The sequence below is a fragment of the Anastrepha obliqua genome, chromosome 3 (genome assembly GCF_027943255.1).
Source record: "Anastrepha obliqua isolate idAnaObli1 chromosome 3, idAnaObli1_1.0, whole genome shotgun sequence".
In the NCBI taxonomy this organism is placed as follows: Eukaryota; Metazoa; Arthropoda; class Insecta; order Diptera; family Tephritidae; genus Anastrepha; species Anastrepha obliqua.
In genome coordinates, this window is record NC_072894.1 from 88,728,867 (window position 1) to 88,755,422 (window position 26,556).

Sequence of the window (26,556 nt, forward strand, 5' to 3'; positions counted from 1 at the left end):
TTCAAGTCAGGCAAACTTTATCTCGATTGCGTTTCACTGGCACTAGATAGATACTTCCTGAGTTGAATTTCCTAAATAGGGTCTTGAAATATTTCACCAAAGTAGCATGTTCTTCGTAAATACCGGGCAGATTTTTGCGTGGCAAGGCTTAACTTGAGTAAACTGGTGTGAATCTAGACAAAATTGTTACTGACAAAATTACTACAGTAGATACTGCGTTGGTTCTCTATAATAATTACGACAACCCTCATGAGATGTGCGTCAAGTTAGCAGTACCACTTTTCAAAATCAAAATCAAATATAGCTATTCAATTTCCGTTTTTTACCGTTTCTTTACTATGGAATCGAAAAAATTACAGCTCTTTGGTTTTTGTTAAATAACCCCTAGTTGTGCTAACTTTATGGCTATACAGCACTACCACCCTAGTAACTTTTGAATGGGTGGGTAAAAATGAAAAAGTATGCCAAAAATTTCCGGTTTTTTTACCGTTTTTCAACACGGATTCAAAAAATGTATATCTCTTTCTTTTAAATAACCCCTGGTAGTGAATCCACGGTGAAAAACGATATAAAACGGGAGTTATGGGTGATTTTTCAGCTATTATCTTTTTAAACAGTTGGTTTAAATAGCTGACGCACGTTTCGTGTTTTGTTTCACTCTCAAACATCTTCAGTTTGGTCTATAGTTTAACCATGAATCGTCTTACAAACGAACAACGCTTGCAAATCATTGAATTTTATTATAAAAATGCGTGTTCTGTTAAGAAAGTTTATCGCGCGTTTCTTCCATTTTATGGTCAGTTTAATCGACCCACTGAAGCGGCTTTCGAGCTATTGTGACTAAATTTAGAACCAAATTTACATTATTGGGCATCAAACCACCAACACGCTTACGTAGAGTGTGAACTGAAGAAAATATCGCAGCTGTATCGGCCAGTGTTAATGATGACCATCAATTATCGATTCATCGCCGTTCGCAGCAATTGGGCCTCTGTTACTCAACAACGTGCAAAATTTTACGAAAGGATTTAGGTGTGAAGCCTTTCAAAATACAGCTGGTGCAAGAATTGTAGCCGAACGACCTACCGCAACGCAGAATTTTTGGTGGATGGGTTCTTGGAAAGTTGGCCGAAGATCCACTTTTTTATCGAAAAATTGTGTTCAGCGATGAAGCTCATTTTTGGATCAATGGGTACGTAAATAAGCAGAATTGTCGATTTTGGAGTGAAAATCAGCCAGACGAATTGCAAGAGATACCGATGTATCAAGAAAAGGTCACAGTTTGGTGCGGTTTATGGGCTGGAGGTATCATTGGATCGTACTTAACTGTGACGTAACTGTGAATGGTGAGCGCTACCGTGAAATGATATCCAACTTTTTTTTGCCCAAAATGCAAGAGCTTGACTTGCATGACATGTCGTTTCGGCAAGACGGTGCCACATGCCACACAGCACGCGGAACAATGGACTTGTTGAGAGGCGAGTTCGGTGAACATTTTATTTCACGTTCGGGACCTGTCAATTGGCCACCCAGATCGAGCAATGTAACGCCTTTAGATTATTTTTTGTGTGACTATATATGTAAATAAATGTATGTCTATTCAAACAAGCCTGCTTCAATTAACGCATTGGAAGACAACATTAAAGCATTTGTATGTGAGATACCGGCCGAAACATTGGAAAGAGTATGCCAAAATTGAACTAAGCGGATGGACCATTTGAAGCGCAGTCGCGGTCAACATTTGCATGAAATAATCTTCAAGCATTAAATTATATGGACTGTACTATCGATTTAAATAAAAATTTCATGAATTTTTCTGAATTTTACGTGTGTATTTTTGGAAAACTTTCCTATAGCTCTTAAAAAATCGCCCTTTATTTAATTTTCTTGCAATTCGCAGATGCAATTTCAGAAACGGTTTAGATATATAGCAACTTTTTACTCAAACAGCAAGATCAAGAACAACACTAGACTGGACTGTCTGTAATAACTGACTGAGAACAAAGTAGAAATTATGATTAGGACCTTAATCGATATTTATAATGAAATGCACAGAAATGCTCAATGCAAAAAAGGTAAATAAATAGGTTATTGCACATGTTGTCAAGATGCGTAATACATTTTCCTTACTTATTATTATTTTTTTGTACTGGGTTTTCCTAGCAGTGCCTGCTTGGAATTCCCTAACAATACCTCTCTAAAATAGGCATTACTCGAAGAACTAGGGACTGGCCGGTGTCTATTCTAGAATCGAGCGAAGAAATAGAAAATCCAGCCAAAAGCCAGTTCCGATATCTCACCGGGTTATTATCACTTATAAGCACACTAATAATTCAATAATTCCATTTGTTAGAAATTTGATTATCAAAGTGATTACTTAATTAAACTTTTTTTTATATATTGATTTGAAATAAAAATTTTGGAAAACTTGTTCTCGGGTGAATTAATTGACGAAAACAAGACACAGGCTATAGTCTATCTTCAGTCATGGCTGATCATCTGTAACGTTGAGAAGGCGCGTTCATTGGTGGGCAGGCGGAATTCTCATTATCCGAAGAATTTGATGAATGTTTGGTGCATGCTTGTGCAGTTTGGGAACATTTGTCAAAATTGTAATACCAAATTTCCATATCGATAGAAATAACTCGAATTCAAAGTAGTATCAACAAACACAGGTGTGCCGGTTATCCAATGCTATCCAATCACATCACTGGCACTGAAAACTTCAACCATTTAATATGCAAAATTTTCAGTGATTTTTATGCCAAAATTTTTTCGGTTTTTTCTTGTACTTACTCTCTGTACGGGCAAAGAATTCGCCTGTACGGGGAAGGCCCGTCCACGCCTGTACGTAGCTACGGGCCTGATATAACATGACGAGCATGACGATATAAACGTTTTTGTTCATCGAGGGATCGGTCTGTTTTTCAATTGCCTACCTTGCTCGAAGAAACCGATGGGAAGAGTTAGAAACATTTATATTATTTTGGTATTTATGCTGGTTCCTAATTAAATAAAGTCATTCACAACTTTGACCTTAAAGCTGCTAATTGTAGTGTGCGTTCCAATAACCAAGACGCTTTGAACGTTTCTTCATATAATAAGTCGTTTAACAGTTTTCCATATTTGTCTTTGTTAGAACTGCATATCTGCCTGCTAATATTTCAAGCATTTTGCCTTCAACTTTCTATCTATTTTAATTTCTTTTTGAAAATAAGTATTTTATCCCGTTTTTAGTCCCACAACAGAGTCATAATTCATAATCAACATATACTAAATCCATCCTCTTAACCACCCCACCCCCACCTCTCTCCGTCTGCTCCTTTCGTCCTATCGGTCTTCCTCCCCCTTACTTCCTTTCACAATAGTATCACAAAGGATGAATTCAATTTCTTCGTTCAAAATCTACCTTTCATCGACCACAAGATGATCGATTTGGTGTTTCATTATTGTATCAGTGGACACCAAAATGATTTTCCGCTGCTGCTATGTATGCAAGTATGCCTTCCTTCCAAAGAACTTGTCAGCCAAGATAATGCAACTTACTCCTTTCTATGTATAATATATGAATCGAAAGGAAATTTTACAGATCATATTTATAGCCAAAGGAGCAGGCACCATATTTGAGTATAACCATAATCGCTTAAGCACGATTGGAAAGTACCTACAAGCGGTAAACAGATTACGAAATTTCAGTGAGAGCAGTAATCAGAACTGTATGTTGGGAAAATAAGCTGAAATTAAATTTTTCTCTTTGCTCGAATCTTTAAAATACTACTTGCTTTATGCAAACTATGCAGTTCGGCGAGGACTGGGATATCTTATCTGTCCAATTGAAATTTTGTCCTCGTGAAATTGGATAGTTGTAATAGCCAAATACTAAATCCGCCAAATGTTGTCGAGGGCACGCAGATATGATTCATGAAATATGAATATACCACGGCTTTTTATATTACTTTCTAACCAAGTATGAAATAACGAGCACACATACGTATGAACGGATGGCGAACATACGAGTACATACATTTTCTCGCACACATATCTACATAACTACATACATTAAATAAATTCTGGGCAATACAAAGCACTCAATGAGATTAGCTGATTGGCATGGATTAATGTTGCATGCAGCGCACAACTTTTATAAAAAATAAACCAATGATTTGGGCCTATCTATTCTGCATTGGCTAGTGACTGCCGTATATAACACGTGTCAAGGTATTGTTACTAAAGCAGCTAATGTAAATATTTGGTCTAAATTAAAAAATGATGAAAACCGTTGGACAAACAAAACAGTGCCATACAGTGAGACCACAGCAACATATCTAAGGGTGCGTTACACACCATCCTGCAGCGAAATGCCTTCGATATGTACAGATGTTCATTAGACTAACCTTTATTGCATAACATTTGTTCTGATTTCAAACAGCGCAGGAAATAGTGTTTTTTTCGCCTAAATGCTTCGAGTACAAAATTTGGTGGCGATTGCATAAGATTATAGTAAGTGACGGAGCACAGGGGTATATACATATATGAAAATACATGAAATATAGGAGAAAATCAATTTTTTGTTTTTTCGATATTTCGAAAGAATATACTGTAAAATTTTCATGCGGAGGCTCCCAATATTATAGCTGCTACAGCCCATTAGCGGTCCACGCGCTCCTGTACCTCAAACTTTAAACGACTTTTTCGGCCTGGTGTTGTTAAAAACAACTATTCAACCGAACTGTCTGAAATTTAAAATGAGCAACCCCGTCCAGGTCCAATTTTTCGGGAGCGTCAACTTCAGCACCATTTTTAAAATTATTAAAATTAAAAAGAAAATTGTTTTGTTCACTTTTGTATGTAAAAGAAGTTAAATAAAAAGCCTAAAAAATACCGTTTTTCATTTTTTTATTCTATATTAAAAAAAAAATCCTGAAAATGCCCTAAATTTTCGAGCTTTAGACCACCGGCACACCTTAAATGAAAATCCAATTAGCTTACTTATTATCTAACTTCAATTGAAATTTCTTTTGTAAGTGCAAAATCGGCTGAAATCGGACAAAGTTAGAATAAATAATATGCCCTTTTGTGGAATTTTGTACACAAAAAAGGCAAGAATTATGAGTTAGAATAATTTTTGATATTTCAAAATATTGTATTTAAATTGAGCATGCAAAAAAAAGTTATGAGTCAAAATATCAAAACTGGAGCAGGTGAGTGAAGATTTTTTGAATTGAGGGAAAGTTTTTGCGATTAGTCTCAATAAATTGAACACTAACTGCTTTTGTTATTAATATTTTGTAAGAATGCGCGGGTAATCTTGGATGAATTTGATACTCCACATAGCGTAATTGTTAACGATAAACATACCTCCGACAAATACATTTTTCCTTAATTCCTGTATTGGTATCTAATATTTCCTAAAAATTTGAGAAAAAGAAATAGTTAAATAATATAAATAATATATTAAAACCTAATAAGACTGCTAGGATGGGGCTGGTCGGTAGTCCTATTGAGTCTCTTGTGAAAAATAATGGGAAAAGTGTTAAATGTAAAAACTTACTTTAAATGAGCACTTTACTTTTAGAAGATATCACCGTACAGCTAATGAAATCAAAAAAATATGTGACTAAGCTTCTCAAAGTATGCAGGAATAAAATGCCCTACTTTAGTCTTCCTAAATTCAGAGAAAGTATTTCATTCGGCTCTCAAAGTTGTATGTGGGCATTTTATGCAGATACTACATTATATTTGCCTCGCACGAAATTGATCACACAAATTTGGGGAAATTGCACTAAAAAATAAAAACACAAATAACCTTAAATATACAGAAGAAGGCACACAACGGTATCTGTATGTTGTTTACACTCAGATAATATAATAAAAATACGGCAGATGCACACCAATTGCTCATTATGAAAGTAATAAATTCATTACTGATCATGCAAAGTTCTTAGAATGATTGTTAACTATTTTTTCGGGGATGGAGGAAACGACTGTCACTAGGCATTCAACAAGGGGCATTTCTCAAGGAGGAGTCCTTTCCTCCCTATTCGGGAATCTTGCTGTGAATACGCTCTTAAGATTGCAAGATATTGCCTGTAATATCATAACTTATGGGGAAGACATTGCATTAACATCCTCAGGATTCTGAGCGAACTTTTACAAAACGCTATCGAAATTGTAGATAGCTGTTCTTAATCTGAAAGTCAATAGTGATATCCATAAACAAATATAAAATACCCGATCACTGTCTATTCAGACAGTCGAGCTGCCATTAAGCCCCTACGGTACAATTATACCTACCCCAGAGTAGCAATTGAATCTATGCCTATTCTAAATGAGCGGTGCCCCACGAAAGTATCTGGGTTCCCAGATACAGAGATATTTCCCGAAACCGCATAGCGGATGGGCTGGCAGGGCACTATCTAAAGAGATCATGCGGAAAGCGCGTGGGGTTTCCCTCCAATGAATTCTGTCGCAGCTGCAAGAAAATGCAGAAAGTAGATAGTGTTGAATATTTCATCTTGCCAAAACGTGGCGTCACTGTCTAAACTTTTACTTTGTGGTATCATAATGGATTTTCAGGCCTCAAAACCCCCAAACACATACTCACGGAGAATTGCAACCACCTCCTGGAAGCCAAAAAATTTCTATAATATATAACTACAAGTTGATAACTAACCATGAGCTTGAAATATTAACTGAAATTTGCTTTTTTTAAATTTATGTTCTTACTATCACTACAGTTCGCCCGCCCTAGCCGAATGGGTTGGGGCGTAATTACCATTCGCAAGTGTGTAGGATCAAATCTCCGTGCAACTCCAAAATGAAGAAAAATTTTTTCCTAAGGCAATGGCAAACCTCCGAGTGTATTTCTGCGATGAAAAAGCTCCTCATAAAAATAAAATATCTGCTGTTCGGTGTCGGCTTAAAACTGTAAGACACTTCATAGGTGGAAAAATATCATGACGCGCACCATAAACTGAATGAGGAGCTCGGCTAAATACCTAATAAAGGGTGTCATTTATATGAAATACATATATGTGTAATTTAACCAGCAAGCGTTGTTAATTTTTTTTAACTATTTCAAAATTTTTGATTTACTTGATTAAGAAGAAAATGTTAAAATAAAAATATAGTTTGGTTGTAAATCGTTATTTGTTTTATTTAGCAATGTATACAGTATGTTTAATAGAAACGAGATTATAACAAACTAAAGGGTTTTCCGATAAGAGATGTTATTTTGATATTCACAGAAAAATGGTATTTTTTAATATAAATGATGCGATGTTTATTTCATTATAAAGAGGAAGGTATGCCGTTAATAGTGGAAAATAACATGAGGTAAATGACCATCACGACCACGCTTATAGGACAATATCCTTCTCATGACAATTTTCCATAACCGAATTGCAAAGTGGCTGCCCTATGATCTCAATAGCCTCACGAATTCCATCTTTGAGGTCTTGAATCGACCCTGGGCTGTTGGCGTAAACCTGCTCTTTCACGTGGCCCCACAGAAAAAAGTCACAAGGTGTTAAATCACAAGATCTCGGTGGCCAATTGTGATCACCTCTTCGAGAGATTACACGGTCCGAAACTTTTCGCGTAAAAGATCAATGGTTTCGTTGCTTGTGTGACTTGTAGCACCGTCTTGTTGAAAATAAAGGTTGACCAAGTCAATACCATCCAATTCCTGTCATAAAAAATCGTTAGTCATCTCTCTATAGCGCAATCCGATTCAAAATAACACCTGTTATTGGAAAACCCTTTACATTGTGTAGAAAAGAAATCCATTATTTTCTAAATAATCGAATTTGACCGACAGGTTAGTAGTCGGAACATCGCCCAAAAGCAAAAGATTGACAATAAAACAGTTTTAAACCAGTTGCGCAAAAATCCTACCAAAAAATAGTGAATTTCTTTTTCCGCAAACTAATATTTATTATTCACAATATATTCAATAAAATTTATGACCACCACCATTACTTATAATTACATATCTTCGAGTCAGAATTAATGTTAATTTCTGCGCAAGTTTTTGAGGTAATTGATTCCAAATCAGAAGAATTTACCTTGATAGCTGTTTAAGAGTCCATACTTGATTTCCTTTGAGTTTTTGCCTATGTATTGCACAAAATTTTTTAAAAGGCGACTGTGAAGACCAATTTCCATCAAGAACAACGCAATCATTCCATAACACTTTTAAGGTGTCACCGAACGGCAGATGGTTTTTTATAAGAAGCTTTTTTGTTTTTTATAAGAAGCGTGTTTGCTATTGCCTGCAAAAAACGTTTTCTATCATTTGGTGTTTCATGTGCATTGATTAGCATCTAGAAAAATGTTTTATAAGCAACTCTGTTATTAGACAAGCCTATTACTTTTCCTTTCATTCGGCTGTGAGTTTAGTTGTCAAATCAGTAAAAACAAGAACAAAAAATATGCATACTATGTGATAGTAATATTTTCAACGATATTCCCATTTTATTCTCCTCCAAAATGTCCCATGTCCTAATTAGGGTAGAAAGCTACTATTCGTCGTTTCTTTTTTGAAGGTGGTTGTACGGTTAATATGGTTTTATTTATTATTTTTTGTTATCTACAAGTATCCTCGTAATATTCCTCTTACGTTGTCAGTTGCCAAGTCATTTAGGGCATCCGCTTCGGTGGCGACATTGTCGTTTACAACACGGTGTGGCACCTAACACCAACTGGCGATAAAGTTGAGATAGCTAAACAGAAGCTTGACATGAAGGTAAAAGCCAAGCTAGACTGGCCAACAAATTGATGGATGCAAACACAATGCATGTTTCCAAGTCCATAGTTGGCTCATATTATCATGCTAGTGTCTCACTATCCATCAATAAGCTGGCTGGACACAGTGTGTTGCCATTTTAGGCAACACCACCGTAATAGCTGCAACATTCGGAGCGTTGCAGCAGCGCGTACTCACGTCCCCAATCACATATTTGTAATTCCTGTCCTTAGTGGTTGTTTATTAGTGTGGCTACACGATTGCGAAGTTCTGGATGAAAATAGCAACCAGGCAGCAGCTCAAAGTCAAGTGCTGCAGTATAGCTGCCACGCTGCCACTAATGTGTCACAATGCTTATACGACACGCAAATTCTTTCACGAAATTACCTACCGTCATGCCAAAGACGGTTTCACAATTTTTTGTTCTTTAGCATTATCCACGTGAACCAACTACACAAAACAAATATATGTATGTATATATGAAAATTTAGGTATACCTATGTATGTATATGCAGCTTCGGCCACTAACAGGCATTGTATCATTGACTTGCCTCTGCCTCAGACATTGACTTTCACATTCTACGCTTTTACAGATGAGTTGTGGAAGAGCCAGCACGGCCAGCCCCATCGTTCGTGGCATCATCATCCATCAGTTTCACTTAATATTGACGCCAAATATGCAAGCTATGCTGACAGACGATATTCAGCAGTAGCCACATTCACATCCAACCAACTATCCATCTAACCAATCGTCCTTCCGATGATGTCTGTTTCGATTCTTGATCTTTCTGTGTCGAAGGGCTGGTCCGTTTACTGACGCGCATAGACATCATGCGTGAGCGCGTGAGTATGGACAGTGCAGCTCTCGCAACCGAAAATGCACACAAAGCGCGTGAAAAGGTTTCCATCACAAGAACATTTAAAGGGTTATCTAATACGAGCAGATTGGTGTCCTTGCTGTGTTTGCACCGTCTGTCAAATGTGTTCTTTATTACTGATGCCAATCACCAAGACAAACTACAATTGAGCAGTACGTGCAGATGATAAAACCTTATTATGAACTATTTGTGGGTATGGTTATCTCTCGCGCGGAAGACGTGAATCGGCCAAAAATAGTATGCCATTTGCCTCTAGTGGAGGTTTTTGTGGGATTTTCTGAAGTCGCGGGTGACATAACCCGCCGTAACATAAAAGCCGTAATCGACCGATAACCTAACAATCAACATAAGCCGATTCTGTGTAGTGAAGCCATTGTTAATATGGCCTTTTTGATCCGTAATACAGTGCGAAGCTTTGGCAAACATTTCAACAATGCCATATTTCACGCATAGCTCAGAAAAGTTTTGTTATTACCTCACACATAACTTTTTTTATTCCATTTAGATCCGCTCTTAAGGGAAAACCCTATATAAAAGAATTTAATGGAAATGTTCCTTTTCGCACGCATTAAAAATTTTGCTGATGCTACCATCACTTTCCGTACCCAGTAAGCAAATGCAAGGGTTTCAGATAAGTGTTTATTCATTACTATAGTAATATTTTTGCAGAAATCGCTCTACTTTCAAAAAGTTTTACTTCCACATATGAACAACTGAAGAATTTAATACTTAAAGTTTTTTGTTTCAATTTTTACATAGATTTTCCAATTATCAGCATTAGCACAACTCACAATCAGTATATTTGTACATACATACATTCACACTGAACTTCTTAATTTGCAATAGTACTGTGTGTGTCCAGCAAAAATAATTTCGGCTGCTGCTGCCGCTGAATTTTTATGCCGAATATTTCACTTGCTGTTTCTAACTGCTCTTTAACTTTGGTTAATAATTTTGTGTTGCGATAAATGGTGCTAAAGGTAGCTTCAAACAGAGCAATATGCCCACACTACATTTTGCGCCTTGGGTCTTTGCTTTTTTGTATCCCAAATGAAGAGCGATGGAAAAAGGAGACGCGAGCTCTAATCTTTTCGGTTTACGAATAATGAATGGATGGCGTATGCTCAATACATCAGCCACCTACGATGGTAAACTTTTACTGGAGCGTAATGTTTTCATATAATATGTTACTCCCACTTTCCGATAAGTAACATGTAAATCTAAGTAAATCCGTCAAAACTTCGGAACGAGTATACTCTAATGCAGTGGGCGGGGCGCTCAATAAAATGCGTGGAAATATAGCGAAGAAGGCGATGCATGACTAATTGATCTAAGGATCGGTAGATCACATCACATATTAGCCAAGGAGGTTGTGAAATTTCGACAAGGGATTTTCGAGTCATCATGAAGTATGAATGTGAACACTCTGGCAGACGTACGTTTTTTGTAATGTGTAGACTTTTATCTGAATATTTCTATTACATGACTTAAGAATAATTGTAAACGCCATTATCTGTTCAATATAAAGTTCATGTATGTTAATGTATGTGTGTGACTAAATTCCCTTGCATTGCAATTTCTTAGCTGGATGCTCATTGCCTATTGTCCGAAATTATCGCTTATACTTATATGTAGACGCAGAGTATATGCATTGCTATAGCATACGATTTCTCCAAGTTCATTTCCAGCAACATCATCCTAGCGCCAGACTGCTATATTGTACGCGATGCTGCGCGTGTTACCTGCGTACTACATGCAGTAATGTAAAAAATTTGCTGTGACATTCATTAATTATTTTATATGGAATACTCGGCATTGCCACGTACACGTTGGCGACATGCAACACGGCGACCAGATGACCATCAGACAAGTCGACAAGACATCAGCCCACAAGGAACTAAAAAATAAGAAGCAAAGCTGAGAGAAAACAATTCTGTGCGTCGGATGCGCTGTAATGCTGAGGAAGCAAGTTGCCACATATTAACCTCGAGCAAGCAGGTGGCAGCATAGCGATTGATAATGAAGCGATGCTTGGGCCGGTTGCAATGACAGAGTATATTGGTTGTGGTCTACCATTACACTTTGCTATTGGAATTTTAGTTGCAAGACGGCAGTTTCAGGCGTCTGGATTAAGTTGCAACCAGTGAAGCGACATATTAAAGTTGCACATTATTTGTCCACGATGTCAATTAGCGCAATAACAGCAACACAACCATGTGAAAAGAACAACACAACTTTAAACTCTTGTCACTATTTCCAATTTCGGTAGCGGATTAATGCCATCACGTCCATAATTGTTGTTGCAAACATTACAATGCGTCAGAGTGAAGTGAGGCATTTCGTTTTATTCTTGCTGTCAGTTTCTGGTTCGATGGCGCCCACAAATTTAATGGCTACTAGACTTATGGTATTCTTCGAAAGTTTTATACATACAAACTTATGTATGTATGTATATATAAAATTCGCCACCGGGGAGCAATTTTTCAATGAATACCTCGCCTTCTTCAATTCTTCCCGATCGTAATTTTTGTTGGCGCTATAATACGCAGATCGCCGATTGAGTACACTCAAGAAACGACGAGTCATTGTAGCGATAAAATTACCTCGGTCATCTGCAACACTCGAACGAATAAAAGAAGGTAGCAGAACCGAATCTTATCCTCAACATATACGTAGCTCAGGAAATGGTCAAACACTGCCAGTCAGCACCTCATCGGGTTTATTAGGTAAATAAGTGAATGAGATCCCAAAAAGTAACCAAAACAGAGCAGTAAAGCGAGCTATTCGCTCATTGTTAAATATGTAAACAAATTGCGAACGGTTAAGTGCCACAAAGTGATGAGCCAAAAGGCATTAGTCATTATGAAAATATGGAGTTGCATGCAGCAAACATTGAGTCATCAAGCAGTAGTCGCCGCCGGAGTTAAGAGTTCTTGTTGCAGCAGCGTTCAAGTGTCGCTGCAACTGCTGTTCTTTTTGCTGCAGCAGCAATCGTCCGGCATACTCGATGCAACGCCTTAAGTGGCACAGACCGGCAGGCGGGCCAAATCAAGTGGTCGCTCCAACCGTTGCCACTTGCCCTCATGTATTTGCCGCCACTGCGCTTGACGTTTTTGATTCAACAATCGAGCGGTTGAATGGTTCTTGGTGTTGGCATTTTTCAACTGCTCTCGAGTGTCGAGTGTAAACAAGGCACAAATCAAATGAAAACAGGCATAATGACAACACAATTGGTAATGATCGAAATAGCGTTGATTACATGGATATATAAAATTAATAACGCCACATACTCATACCCACCATACTCATACATGTTCGTATGTACTTATACATATGTAAACATAATACGTAAAGGGGAACGTAACGTAATATTCTGGCATTGGTGATGATGCAGCAGATTGCACGCCTCCAGCCACTTTCCACTTGCAAGCTACCCCACTATCCCGAAAGGGTTGTGAAACCTGTGGATGGGAAACCGGAAAAGGAGTACTGAGCATAAATAAAATATATTCACAAATTCAAAATACAAATATTAAAATCACCGACGAATTAAGATTTTTTAGTATTAAAAATATATACATTTAAAGAAAATCAAATGGTGTTTCGTGACACCAGCGCACAGTGCGGCCGATTCCCAAAAAGCTGGCCAAAAGTCGAAAAAAAAAAGTTTCTAACTATTGCATATCTCTGAGAAGGACTGTTGTTTAGCTCTGAAAAGAACTTTTGCGTAGGTGTAGTTTTAAGAACAAAATCTAAAAAAAATCTCATGAAAATTATTAGACTTCGCGCAACGGGCCGTGCAGCAGAAATCGTAATATTTTAATTTCACCACAACTTCAAAACTAAACACAATGAACATAAACTGTACTTATTGATGAAATAATTTATTTTGATAAGGATTAATAGCATGAGTAAAATAAACACGTTTAAATGTAGTCCAAAAAAAAAACCAAGATTTTTAAATAAAAATGTGGTTGTTGTGCCTCACTCGACATAGAAAGGTATAGTGTGTCGCGGACTTTTTTGTAGATATTTTCAAGATCAACAATTAATTATAACATTTTATGGTTCTATCTTTTGTAGTTTAGGCAGCGTACCCAAAATAAGTAACTTCTTTGGTTGATTTTTTTCAGTTTGTGTCCGAAAAATCCAAATATCTTATGGAACCCTATTTTTTTCCAAAATAAAATATAGTCTATGTTACTCGTGGATAATGTAGCTTTCGAATGGTGAAAGAATTTTTGAAATCGGTCCAGTAGTTTTTGAGCCTATTCATTACAACCAAACAAACAAAGTTTTCCTCTTTATAATATTAGTATAGATATGGCGATTTCAGTATTACATTTATTTCGTCATATGTTGCGCAGTTATGGTATGGAGTTAAGACACGAAAAGGTAGTTAAATCAATTGATATACCGTGAATTTTATAATGGGTGTAGGAATAGGGTGGTAACACGTTTTCAGCGGTACATGGTGATTTGATGTAAAACCAATGCTTGTATTTTTTGATAATTTCTATTATCGCTCTATGTGTTAAAGTTTTGCATACCTAACTTATAATCAGCACTTATAAAGGCACATTTAACGAATTATTTAAAACTAACTTTTAAACAATTAAAAATCACCGTCAATATGTATGTATGTGTCATTCATATCGTTTAAAAATGGATTAAGAAATTTGAAAATTTCGGATTTGACTGATTACAATATATTTTTTAATGATTCTGATATTGGCTGAGTTCTTCCACTTACAATGTTTTTCACAATACCGTTTGTGAAAGTTTTTTATGAATTACAGTTTTTCGACTTCTCGTTTCGAATATGCTTCCCACTATTTCTTAACCTCTTGCATTTTTACACTAGCTTGTAATCTAGTTTTAAGCAATAGAGGGATTAAGTCCGCTTTCGTCACATCTTACAGAAAGGAAGTCCTGGGTATCACGCTGGTCTTGTGTACTCTCTTCAATTGTATCAATGACTGGTATGATGGTCTCTATATTTTGTTCCAACTCTCATGATACAGAAAAGTAGAAGGGTGGACTGGCCAAAATATGATGAAGCGAATTCTTCTATATTAACACAAAGTCCTTTTCTCGACTCATTGTCTAAAATGCATAAAGTGATAAACTTTGTTACCAAATAATGTAACTCTGCCTTCGTAACATCACTTCCTAAAACCCGTTCAAAAAGGCAAAAGAAAACAATCTGGTGGAATCCTCGAGTGATGAGGTTCAGGGAGCCATCAACAAATCAAAATCTTCAAAAGCCATTGGCCCTGACGGACTGAACGCGCTGATATTGAAGCACCTAGGACCATTGGGAGTAGGATTTCTCACAAGGGTCTTCAATCTGTCCTTGGCCACTCTCATCATCCCTGACAAGTGGAAAGCAGGGAGAGTGGTCCCACTACTGAAACCTGGGAAATCCGCCAACCAAGGGGAATCTTATCATCCGATAACTCTCCTTTCCCCAGTAGTGAAGACACTTGAAGCCCTCCTACTCCCACTCTTCACGACACACCTGGCCCCAGCCCCAAATCAGCATGGCTTCCAACGAGTGCATAGCACCACCACTGCACTCACCGCCATAAACGCGCAAATAAACCGTGGGCTTAACCAAAACCACCCCTGCGAGAGGACTGCCCAAGTAGCGTTGGACCTGAAGAAGGCTTTCGACACAGTCAGCCATTCCACGCTACTAGATGATATTTATCAGTCGACACTCCCGCCAGGGCTGAAGAGGTGGTCCGCAAACTACCTGAGTGGTCGTCACTCGTCAGTGATTTTTCGAGACCAAACATCAATACAGAAGAAGATTAAGCAATGTGTACCGCAAGGTGGTGTCCTTTCACCCTTGCTGTTCAACTTTTACGTCTCGAAGCTCCCCCAACCACCAGCGGGAGTTTCCGTGGTCTCATACGCTCACGACTGTACGATAATGGCGTCGGGCAATGACATCGATGGCCTGTGTTCCAAAGTGAACAACTACCTCACGGACCTTTCTCGCTTTTTCACTGTGAGGAATCTCCAACTTTCCCCCACTAAGTCCACGGCGACCCTCTTTACCACCTGGATAAAGGAGGTCAAACTGCCCCTCAAGGTAAAAGTTGATGGCACACCAATTCCGACTGTACACAATCCCAAAACTTTTGGGTGTAATCTTCGATAGTTTGCTCTCCTTCTCAGCGCACACTACCGCAATTGCCACTATAGTCCAAAATCGCAACAAGGTCCTCAAATCGCTTGCCGGCAGTACTTGGGACAAAGACAAAGAATTGTTTGTATCGAAATTTCAGGCAATTGGCCGGCCGGTTCTAACCTATGCTGCGCCTGTCTGGTCACCTGGAACCAGTGACACCCAGTGCCATTCGGACAGCGACCGGTTGCCTACTGCTACACCTTCTCAATGAGGCACAAGTGCTCCCTGTAATGGAGCACAACAAATTGCTCAGCAAGCAGTTCCTGCTAAGGTGCTACCGCAGGTTTCACCCGTGCAGGCACCTGCTTGAGCCAGAGCCACATCCTAGGCATGTATACCCTACACTGACGGGGCTTCTATTACTGTTAAAACAACAACAACAACAAAACTCAAAGTCTGTTTCTCGACTCAGTGTCTAAAATGCATAAAGTGATAAACTTTGTAAACATGTAACTCTGCTTTCGTAACATCACATCCTAAGCCCCGTTCAAAAAGGCAAAGAAAGCAATCTGGTGGAATCCGTAGACCTCTGACTGACGATATGCGCAATTAGTGCCAGGTCTCTGACTTTGCACGGACTTTTCAAAGGAGCAACATTTGAAACATGCCAAGAGAAGAGCTATGCCAAAAGTCATCCCTAGAAGAAGTAGAACCGTTCATTTAAAACCAAAAGACTTACATATACCAATGAGCCTTACCTCCTTTCTTTTCAAAATTTAGGAGAGATTGGAATAACTGTTGCAAAAAGATCTCTACATTGTTGATAGCTGATCCAAGTTGAGAGCACTGAAACTCAAGCCAATTCAGACCGAAATAATGTTATTCAGAAACAAATATAAAATAGCCGCTTTCAGGACTCAACCGAAGACATAGAAGATAGGTTCAGGAAAGAAATCACTGCGATATATGTAAGCAAAACAACATCAACGGGACAAGGTGGGGCTTAAAATCACGCACAATACACTGGTTGGAGTCGCTGTTTGGTGGCCAGTATTGGGAAAGATTGGCATCCTTGCTTATCACTGTTGTCTTCTAACTGGAGTGCCCCTCTAAAACCTATAGACTATATTGGACATTCTCCCCGTGGATGACGATGGTAAATTCCCAACAAATTTCTAAGGTACATTTACCAAATAATGTTATATTTCAAATATGCACATAGTAAAAGCATTTATATAAGTTAACATATGCTGAACGTAGTACATGCACGCATCCTTACTGGTCTTAAGAGTATATACATACATATGTATAATACATACCTATAAGTATTTATACAACATTTATTTCATTCTTCCTAAAATGTTGACTTCATCCTGACTTTGGTACAGCAATTTTTTTCCTTTTTCACTCCATCCTCAAAGTTCCAATGCCAAGGATGTGTTTTTGGCAGTTTCCATTTGTTTATGTTAATATATTTGTTTGTATTTCTTAGAAACTGTGTTTGTTGGCTCTTTATATATTTCTTTTACATTGTCTGGCGATTATTTGTGCGCTCGGAATTCGCAAATTTGAAATTCCGTTGATTTTTACGAGCGCCCCGGACATGCTACACATTTTGCATATATTTTTTATTTTCAGAACGTGCATATCTACACATATAGGAATCTATGGACATGAATATCCTGCTAGGAAAGGCCTGAACTAGCGAATCAAATACGATGTCCAACAGTAAATGCATACAATCGACCTTCTTCCACATTATGAACGATTAAGTTGCTGGTTCGAGTAGACCTGCAATACAACGAATTCCCCAATGTGTATGTGAAGTATTATTGTAATGCAATTATTGTATTAAATGTGTTAAAGTTTAATAAAATGTAAACGATTATGTACGCTTCTATTAGACAGACAGTAGATACCTAAATTGGAGTACAATTAATGGCAAAGTAATATTTACAAAAAATATAAATTTTTATAAATATAAAAATGTATTTTTGTTACTACTTCCTGAACTAAAGATCTAATTAAATACGATTTTATTTTCTAATTTTATAATTCTTCAAAACACCAAAAACAGGATTCAGCGGGGGTTTCGTCCTGTAAAATTCTAACATCACTCATGCCTAAGAAGTAACGCGAACTAGTTCTGAATTTCCTACAAGCGCACCAGTTTGGTATTAGCGGATTTCCCTGCAGTGTATGTAGTTAGAGCAATTTGGTTGTGATGCTGAAAACCATGGTCGGATATACAAGTATTTGCTTTCTTTCGCTCGTTAAAAGTTCTGATTATTTTAGCTTGTTTATTTGTCTATTAAACTTGACCTTCTTAGGGCTCCTACAATATCGAAAGTTTATTGAAATGAATATGCAGAAATAATTTGCATGTAAACATATGTGCATATGAGTACATATATACATACATATATATGTTTAACTCCTCAAAGCTCTTAACTAAACTTACTATAATAAATTACTAGGAGAAATTTCGAAGCTTTTGTATGTGTTTTGGTAAAAATAGTAGTTTTCGTCGAAACGTGTTTGGAAAAGAGAAGTCGCAAAGAATTGTTTTGGCATTAGAGGGCAAAAAATAATATTTCTTAAAATGAGTGATACGAGTACTACCTTAACTGACAAAAAATCAGCTTGGACTCTGTCTTCGAAACGTTTACAACTTTTTACTTTTCAGTCCGAATTGTGGAGCATATGAATGAATGCACCTACATATGAAGATTTGATGCCGTTAACATAATTTTATTCATTTCCATACCGAGTGGAAATAAACATGTATATGTATACCTATATACTACATATAAGTAGTATAAGTATTGTATATGTTTTTGGATCGATTTTCAGCAACAACAAAAAACCACTGTTTCCAATTTTGCAAAAGAAAATGAAAGCAAATGCGTTATAAACGGCTTAAATCCATATGTCTGTGCACAATCATATGTACCTAAATATCTGCGTACATAAAGTGTAGGTAATACATTCATAGCAACGAACCCATTGTAATAAAATGAAGTGAATAAATACAGAGTTGAGAGTCAAAGCTACTTAATATTCAGAAAGCGTGTGGCCTGCTATTGATTGACAGAACTTTTTGGTGTACAGAAATTTTATACCATATTCGCTGTAAACAGGGTAGAGCATATACTCGTTTATACATCCTCACATATATCGATTCCTTTCGACATTTTTGCTAGTTGAATCGGATTCTACATTAAATCATAAGAAAAAAGTTCATAGCTCTCAAGTCAATTTCGAGCCCTTAAATTTTAAAAGAAGCTACCTTTATTAAAACGCAGTTAACATCAAGATTAAAATTTACTAAAGTACGAGTATTATGAATTTTATTTTTTAATACAAAACTTGTACTTTGGGGATTCTAAAAGTGATTTATATGTATGCACTTATTTATGTTAGTTTTTGTTCGTCGAGATGGGACGAGTTAGTCTATAGTTGCACTTGAGACATTCTGGGTTAGTGCTGGTTCCTAAATAAATGAAGTCTGTTACAACATCGAAATTATAACTGTCAACAATGAAGTGGCTGCCGATACGCGACTGTTTGTTTGATGACAGGAGGTACTTCGTTTTGTCCTCGTTCACCACCAGACCCATTCGCTTTGCTTCTTTATCCAGTTTGGAAAAGGCAGAACTAACAGCGCCGTTCTTAAGGCCGATGATGTCAATATCGTCAGCTTACGCCAACAATTGTACGTGGTTCTAAAAAATTGTGCCTGAGCGATTAAGTTCTGCGGCTCGCACAATATTTTCCAGCATCAGGTTAAAGAAGTCACACGACAGCAAGTCACCAAATTCAGACATCGCGGAATATAGGCAACTCGTTTCCGTACCGTCAAATGCAGCTTCAAAACCGGCAAAGTGGTGGTGTGTTTCGATTCTCCTTCCATGGGTCTTTTCCAAGACTTGGCGTATTGTGAATATCTGGTCAATTGTAGATTTTCCAGGTCTACAGTTACACTTCTAAGGTCTAATCAATTAGTTGATGGCTTTTCACACAAAACGTTCGCTAGAACCTTATACGCGATATTTGGAAGACTACTTCCGCGGTAATTGTAATAATTGTTTCCGTCTCTGAAAGTATTCGATGCGGTACCAGCTGGTGGTAGCAGAGGAAGAATAAGTCCTCCTTTGCGTTGGAAAGATCAGGTGGAGAAGGACTTGGCTTGATTTGGCTTGTCCAACTGGTGCCATTTATCACCAGAAAGGAACCGCTCACTTTGGCGGTTATTGCGCCAATCAAGAAGAAAGGTATGTATATCTAATTCGCACTTACATTCTTTGTTGGGTATTTAGCCGAGATTCTTTTCCAATTTGTGGTGTGCGTCTTGATATCGGCGGCAAGTTGGGGGCTGCAATTTTATTCTGACCCCGAATGAAAGATGGTTTTTTTAAAAGGAGCTTTTCCATGACAGAAATACACTTGGGGCAGGAATTACAGTTCTAAACAGAAATGTTCCTAAATAAACGAAGAAGAAGAAGCCTTCCATTTTATATTTAATGCCCGCAGTCGTCTTATTTAGTTGTAAATAAAGTACATAAGTACCCGTAAGAGGGAAACAATTTTCGCGCGATTCTGTTTGTCAAAGATTTAGTATGTGTATACTTTTTGCTTTTTGCAAAATTAATCAGCCTAACGGTAAAGCGTTCTGCTAAGGGCTTTAATGCAGCCTCGTACACGCTGTTGCCAAGCATAAAGTCATAGCTAAACTCCCTAGATGGTTTGTAATGCACTTATGTCTGGCAGTTTGAAAAGTTCGACTGTGCCGATACCAAAAAACGGCAAAAATCAGATAGCAGCAACAATAATACCAAGCATTGTTCTTGGCGATCGCTACAGAAAAAAGAAAAAAATTAAAGACTCACAATTGAAGTGCAGTTGAGAATGAGATACCGGTCAGGAAAAAACAATAGCATAGAGAATGTGTTGCCAAAAGTCAATCAGATCTCAGCCAAACCAGTCATGGAGCCAATCATTATTGTTGCCATCCAAGCCCATCATCGTTCGCATCAGCATTCTCGTTCTACACTTCAAATTCAGCTTGAGCATCATCGTTCATTGAAAATCACTTAGACGGATCGCAAAGATCCAGCCAGATAGACACACAGACGAACATTGCATTGATTCTCGCAACTCTTTACTGTTTCCACTCGCGACTCCTGCTGTCATTAGCAATGTATGTATGTATGCATATGCGTAGGGTTTTGCAAATACTTGAATAAAAACAATGAAGCTCAGCTGCCAGCAACAGCAAAAGTTCAAAGCATTATAGAGCAACACCAATCCCACGCCAAGTTCCGTCGTTATGCTGCATCCAGACAACATTCAATGTTTGCAACATAAATCGTCAACTGTCATTTTGAGGAAAAATAATTTTAAGGCCTCCAGCAAATCTCAACACAAAGATGAATGAGAAAGGACTTAAAGAAGAAATGCACTCCTAACACAAGTAATTGTAAATTGTATTAACGATTGGTAAAAAAGCCCTCACGCATTCATACCTATAAATACATATGTATGTTTATACATATACTGGTTTATGTACTTATGCTCGTATGTTACCGATGGGCAATGGGTGTAAAAAGTTTTATAGAAATTAATGAAGTGATCGCAGACACTTTCGCTTTCCACGGCCATATTTCCTTCTCCTCTGAGGCCCTTGGTTTTACAAAATTCGAACAATCGTTCTCCAATAGTTACTCCAATATAGCATTTTCGGTATTTTTTGAATTACCGTTCAATGCCCTGGGCAGCATATATATGTAGTATGTACCAAGTACCATTAACACGTATACCTAAAATTGTACTTGAGAGAACAGCATCGAAATATTCATAAAGTTACTTGCATGCCCCGTGTGTTAGAAGGTACGGTTCAAGCGTGATTGAAGTACATTCAGTTCAAGGTTCCTGATTGCAGCCAAAGAACGCATGCATCTCTGCACATTACAGAATGTGCGTCAAACAGTCCAACGAAAGCTTGACATCGAGAGACTGCAATATCAATAGAGATACGATAAATTTCGACCTCGACTCAATTCTGCTTAAACAAGCAACTGCCATAGCCTGAATATAAATGAGCAGTGAGATTCCATCTCTCAATTCTTCTGCTCCACTGCAGATGCTGTAGACCCCAGGATACCATACCGCAAAAATAACTGCTACGATGAAGAATGTCGTGTCGAGCGGCATATAGAGCTACCATAGGACGCGAGCGACATTCGAGTAATATTGAAAGAAACGGAGAGAGAGAAGAGAAGTATGTTGAAGAAGAAGAAAAGCGGGACAGAAAGTCGTGAGTGCAGACAGAAATGGAGACCAGCAAGCAAAACAGCAAGCGTAGCTGAAGCTTGATAACTGACTTCCAGAATATCCCTTAGATATGGAAGAAGCACTTCCGAGCACTGTTGAATGGAAGCATAAGGAATGTGATAATGCGGTATGCACCTGTTACCAGGGTATAAGCTTTCTCAATATCTTTGACAAGGTCCTACCACTACACTGTGTAATATTGAAGCCCATCGTCAACAAACTGAGTGGACGTCATCGGTGTGGTTTAAGGCCTGGCAGATTTTTATAACTCATCAAATCTTGGACAATAGCATGAAGAACCAGATCGATACGCATCATGCCCTCGTCTTTTTAAAAGCCGCATTCTGATAGCGTGGAATATATGCAAACACGCAATACAACAAGTATACTCTGACAACATTGACACAATTAGCCTATACATCAGTGACAGGCGTCACTATTGGCAGCTTCATCAAATCCTTCTTATTATACAGGGCCATATAGCGTTTGCTTTTTGAACCACCTATTTTTTTGAGAATGGTAACACAAATGACATGTCAAATGTGTTCATAATTTACTTAAAGGTTTGACATTTACGAAATGGGACGCTATACGCTTGAACAAATTTGGGAAATATTGCAAACCTATTTCCAAAGTGGTGAGTCTTCTTCTTCTTTTCTGATTTTCACATCGGTGGCTACGTCAATAAGCAAAATTTTCGGATTTGGGGCTCAGAAAATCCAAACGTTACTGTAGAGAAGCAAATGCATCCACAACGAGTCACTGTTTGGTGCGGTTTTTGGTCTGGCGGCATCATCGGGCCATTTTTTTTCGAAAATGAGCGAGGAGCCGCGGTTACAGTAAATGGCGAGCGTTACCGTGACATGCTCAACGAGTTGTTTCCAAAAATTGAAGAGGATGGCATGGACGACATTTGGTTTCAACAGGACGGTGCAACTTTTACACTGCCAAAGTTACACTCGAACTTTTGGTTACCGTTTTTGAAAACCGAATAATCGAAATTCCGATATCAATTGGCCGCGTCGTAGCTGTGATTTAAGCCCGTTGGACTATTTCTTGTGGGGAGCCGTTAAGGACAAATGCTTTGCGAATCATTCACAGATGATTGATGCTTTAAAACATGAAATCGAAGTTGCCATTCATGAAATTGGAGCCCAAACAATCGAAAATGTGCTTAAAAATTGGGTTGATCGAATGGCGTACTGTAAAACCAGTCGTGGCAGTCATTCGAACGATATTATTTTTCATTCATAAATGACAATGTTCAATCTTGAAAATAAAAAAAAAGTTTGAAAAAATATTGATTAGTTTTTTTTTTTATAGCCGAAACAAAAAGCAAATTTGACATGGCCCACCCTATATTAGACAGAGACAGATCGAAGGACTAAACTTGGTACGTATATCTGACAGCACCCGGGAATTTTCGGTGTCATCCCAATCCGACAAATGATTGTAGTGCTGAAGAAGAAAGTGAAATCTGCATTGAAAGGAATAAGTACGAGTGCATTGAAACTATGAAAGACAAGACGGCGCGCGTTTAGAAAAAGCTGGAAAAGGAAGACTTCCAATAACAAATGAGGCAATCTAAAACTAAAATAAACTTGATTAAAAAGAAGACGATTATATTAGCGAATTAAATAATGTATCAAAGAAGGGAATTGATTTTTAGTTATTGTAAAATCTAACGATATGGAATTCGAGATCTCGTTAAATTCGCGCAGACTGCGGACAATAGGTGCATTAGACTCAAAATTCGTTTTGTAAGAGCTTCGTAAAGTTCTCGCTGGAATAAGAAAGAAATGAACAAGCAATGTCACCTCGGATTAAATTAAACACAAAAGGAATAGATAGAATCGTCCTTCTGTACTCAAGCGCCTTTAATCCAATTAATAACAAGCGGGAGGTATAAGGGAGATATAAGACAGAAAATCTGGGTGATAGCAAATTGGCGATAAGGTCTTCAAATAAATGAAACATATTCCAACATAGATCGAACAAAAGCGGTAAACAGTAATTTCATGGCGTACGGGTTAGAGCACATCTGCTAGATTTCTTATTAAGGCAAACATTTTTAAGTCATCTGCATATAATGGTGCCTGGCAAATGAAAAGGATCTACTAATCTTCTTATTCGATAGGGGGCCCAGAATATTACCTTGAGGTACCCCAGAAGAAGCAATGGAAAAGGCAGAATATTCACCCTCAATTTTAACAAGACAATTCCTTGTACTTAGATAAGATTTGACCATAAAAGGAAAATTGAAAGGGTCAAAGGCCTTGGAGAAATCAGTGTAAATGCAATCAACTTGAAGGCCACATGAAATTTCACTGAAAACCGCTAGGTTTGAAACAGTGGACCTACCTGTTACAACACCATGCTGGTTGGAAGAAATTAGAAATTTCGCAGGAAAAAGTAATTTTTGTTTAATAATAAATAGTTTCGAATAACTTAGAAGTAGTGGACAGCTTTGAAATTGGTCTATTAGGCATATCATTCTTGTTGCCACTTTTAAAGATTGGAGTAACTGTTATTACTTTCGAATCATCTAGGAAAATTCCGGCTGCAAGTGATTTATTAAAAATAATTTTTAGTGGAGGTACTATGATGGGACACTTCTTAAAGAGTATTACCGAAAGACTGTCAACGTCAGTCTGTGATAAGAGTTTCAAAGTTAAAATTCCATCTAAGTTGTCTCGCGTAGAGAGATCGAAATTGCCAAAATTAAGGGATAGAAACTGGGCAGATTGGAAAGCAACGTAAAAGTGACCATTGTCACGCACAAAATTTGATTGAAAGAACTGGGAAAATAAATTGGCAATCTCAAGAGGAGATTTCGCTATTTTATCATCCAGAAGAACAGCAGTTGGTACGCTCGCGCAAGTCTTGTTGGATTTTATGAAGTGCCAAAACGCTTTCGGACATGACTTAATATTAAGAAATTTTTTTAGACTATTGATTCATGGTTCCAATTTAGCCATGGTTCCTATCGGCGAGGGAAAAAGGAAGACGACATTGAGGAATAGAAGAGAACGAAAATAAGATCCAGAATGGGACTCAGTTTGTTTTCGAAACTATTAATTTGAAATAGATCTATAGTGAACTCAAGAGATTATCGATGAAATATGACTCACGTAGAGAAATTTTCAGACCATAAAATATTCGGAAGATTTAAATCCGCAAAAATACAGAGATGATTATCATCAACTTTATTACGAGCAAGAGAGACAAATATTATCAGTATCGGCTTTATAGATTTCAAAATTACTAACTGGTGGAATATATGAGGCTAATAGAAAAAAGGGCCCTAAACTGGAACTAAACGCAAATACACAATTGTGCGAGGACGGCGATAAAAACACTTCCACCTAAGGAGCACCCCGTTCTACTCATATTACGATCTTTACGAAAGTCGTTGCATTGATTTGCGTCGAAAAATTGTGCAACAAAAAAATTAGAGTTAAGCCAAGTCCTCACAAAAATTATAACATCAAAATCACAGTGAGCACTGTGAACACGTATCATTTCGGACTTAGTGCGAATGCCACCCATATTCTGAAAATAAATTCTCAAAACTTCAAAGAAGCTTACTCTAACAGGGCTCGATAGAATTTGTTGTTGGAAGCATCGTTTATCTCAAAATTTTGAAAAGGGTTAGATCGTGGGACTGATTCTATTTAAAGCACTAACATCTACATCTTTCTTAATTAAGCTAAAACAGGAAATAAGCGATTTATCAATTCGAGAAATTTAAACAACATTGTCAATAATATCTCCAGCAGAAACCGCAGGCTTAAAAGAGGATATGTGAATCCATTTTTTTATTGCTACAACATCAGGTTCAGTGCTACAGTTATCACCGTATACCACATCCGATGAATGGAATGTAAATGAAGGATCCCACAGTTTTAAGTCGACTTCGAACGGCGGATGGTTTTCTATAAGGAGCTTTTTCATGGCAGAAATACCCTCGGAGGATTGCCATTGCTTGCGGTCGCTTTTAAAAAAAATGTTTTTGTATCGTTTCATGCTCGTAGATTCGAACCTACGTATTTCCGAATAGTAATCACGAATCAAGCCATTTGATCCTTCGAAAAATGAAAAATAAATAAGTTTTGCTCTTCTATAAGTGTTGTTCACAATAAAATGCAACTTTTAAAAGTTATGCTCGACAATAAGTTTTTTTGTTACTGATAACTTTGATTTCTGATTTTTCGACACACACCAAGTTGTCCAGTGTAAGTTTAGAATAAGTACTTCAAATATTCTAAAGTACTAATTTTGGAAAGGAATAGATGACAGTCTGGCAGACAAGCATATCTTCTTCCTGAACATTTTTGTATATGGTTGTATTTATCTCCACTCTGTCAAGCCGTTACAAATGTTACTAGCACTAGTTGATTGGGGAATTAAAATGTGGAGTTAATTTGGCCAGGCTGTGCACTTTTTATTTGGGGCGCTGA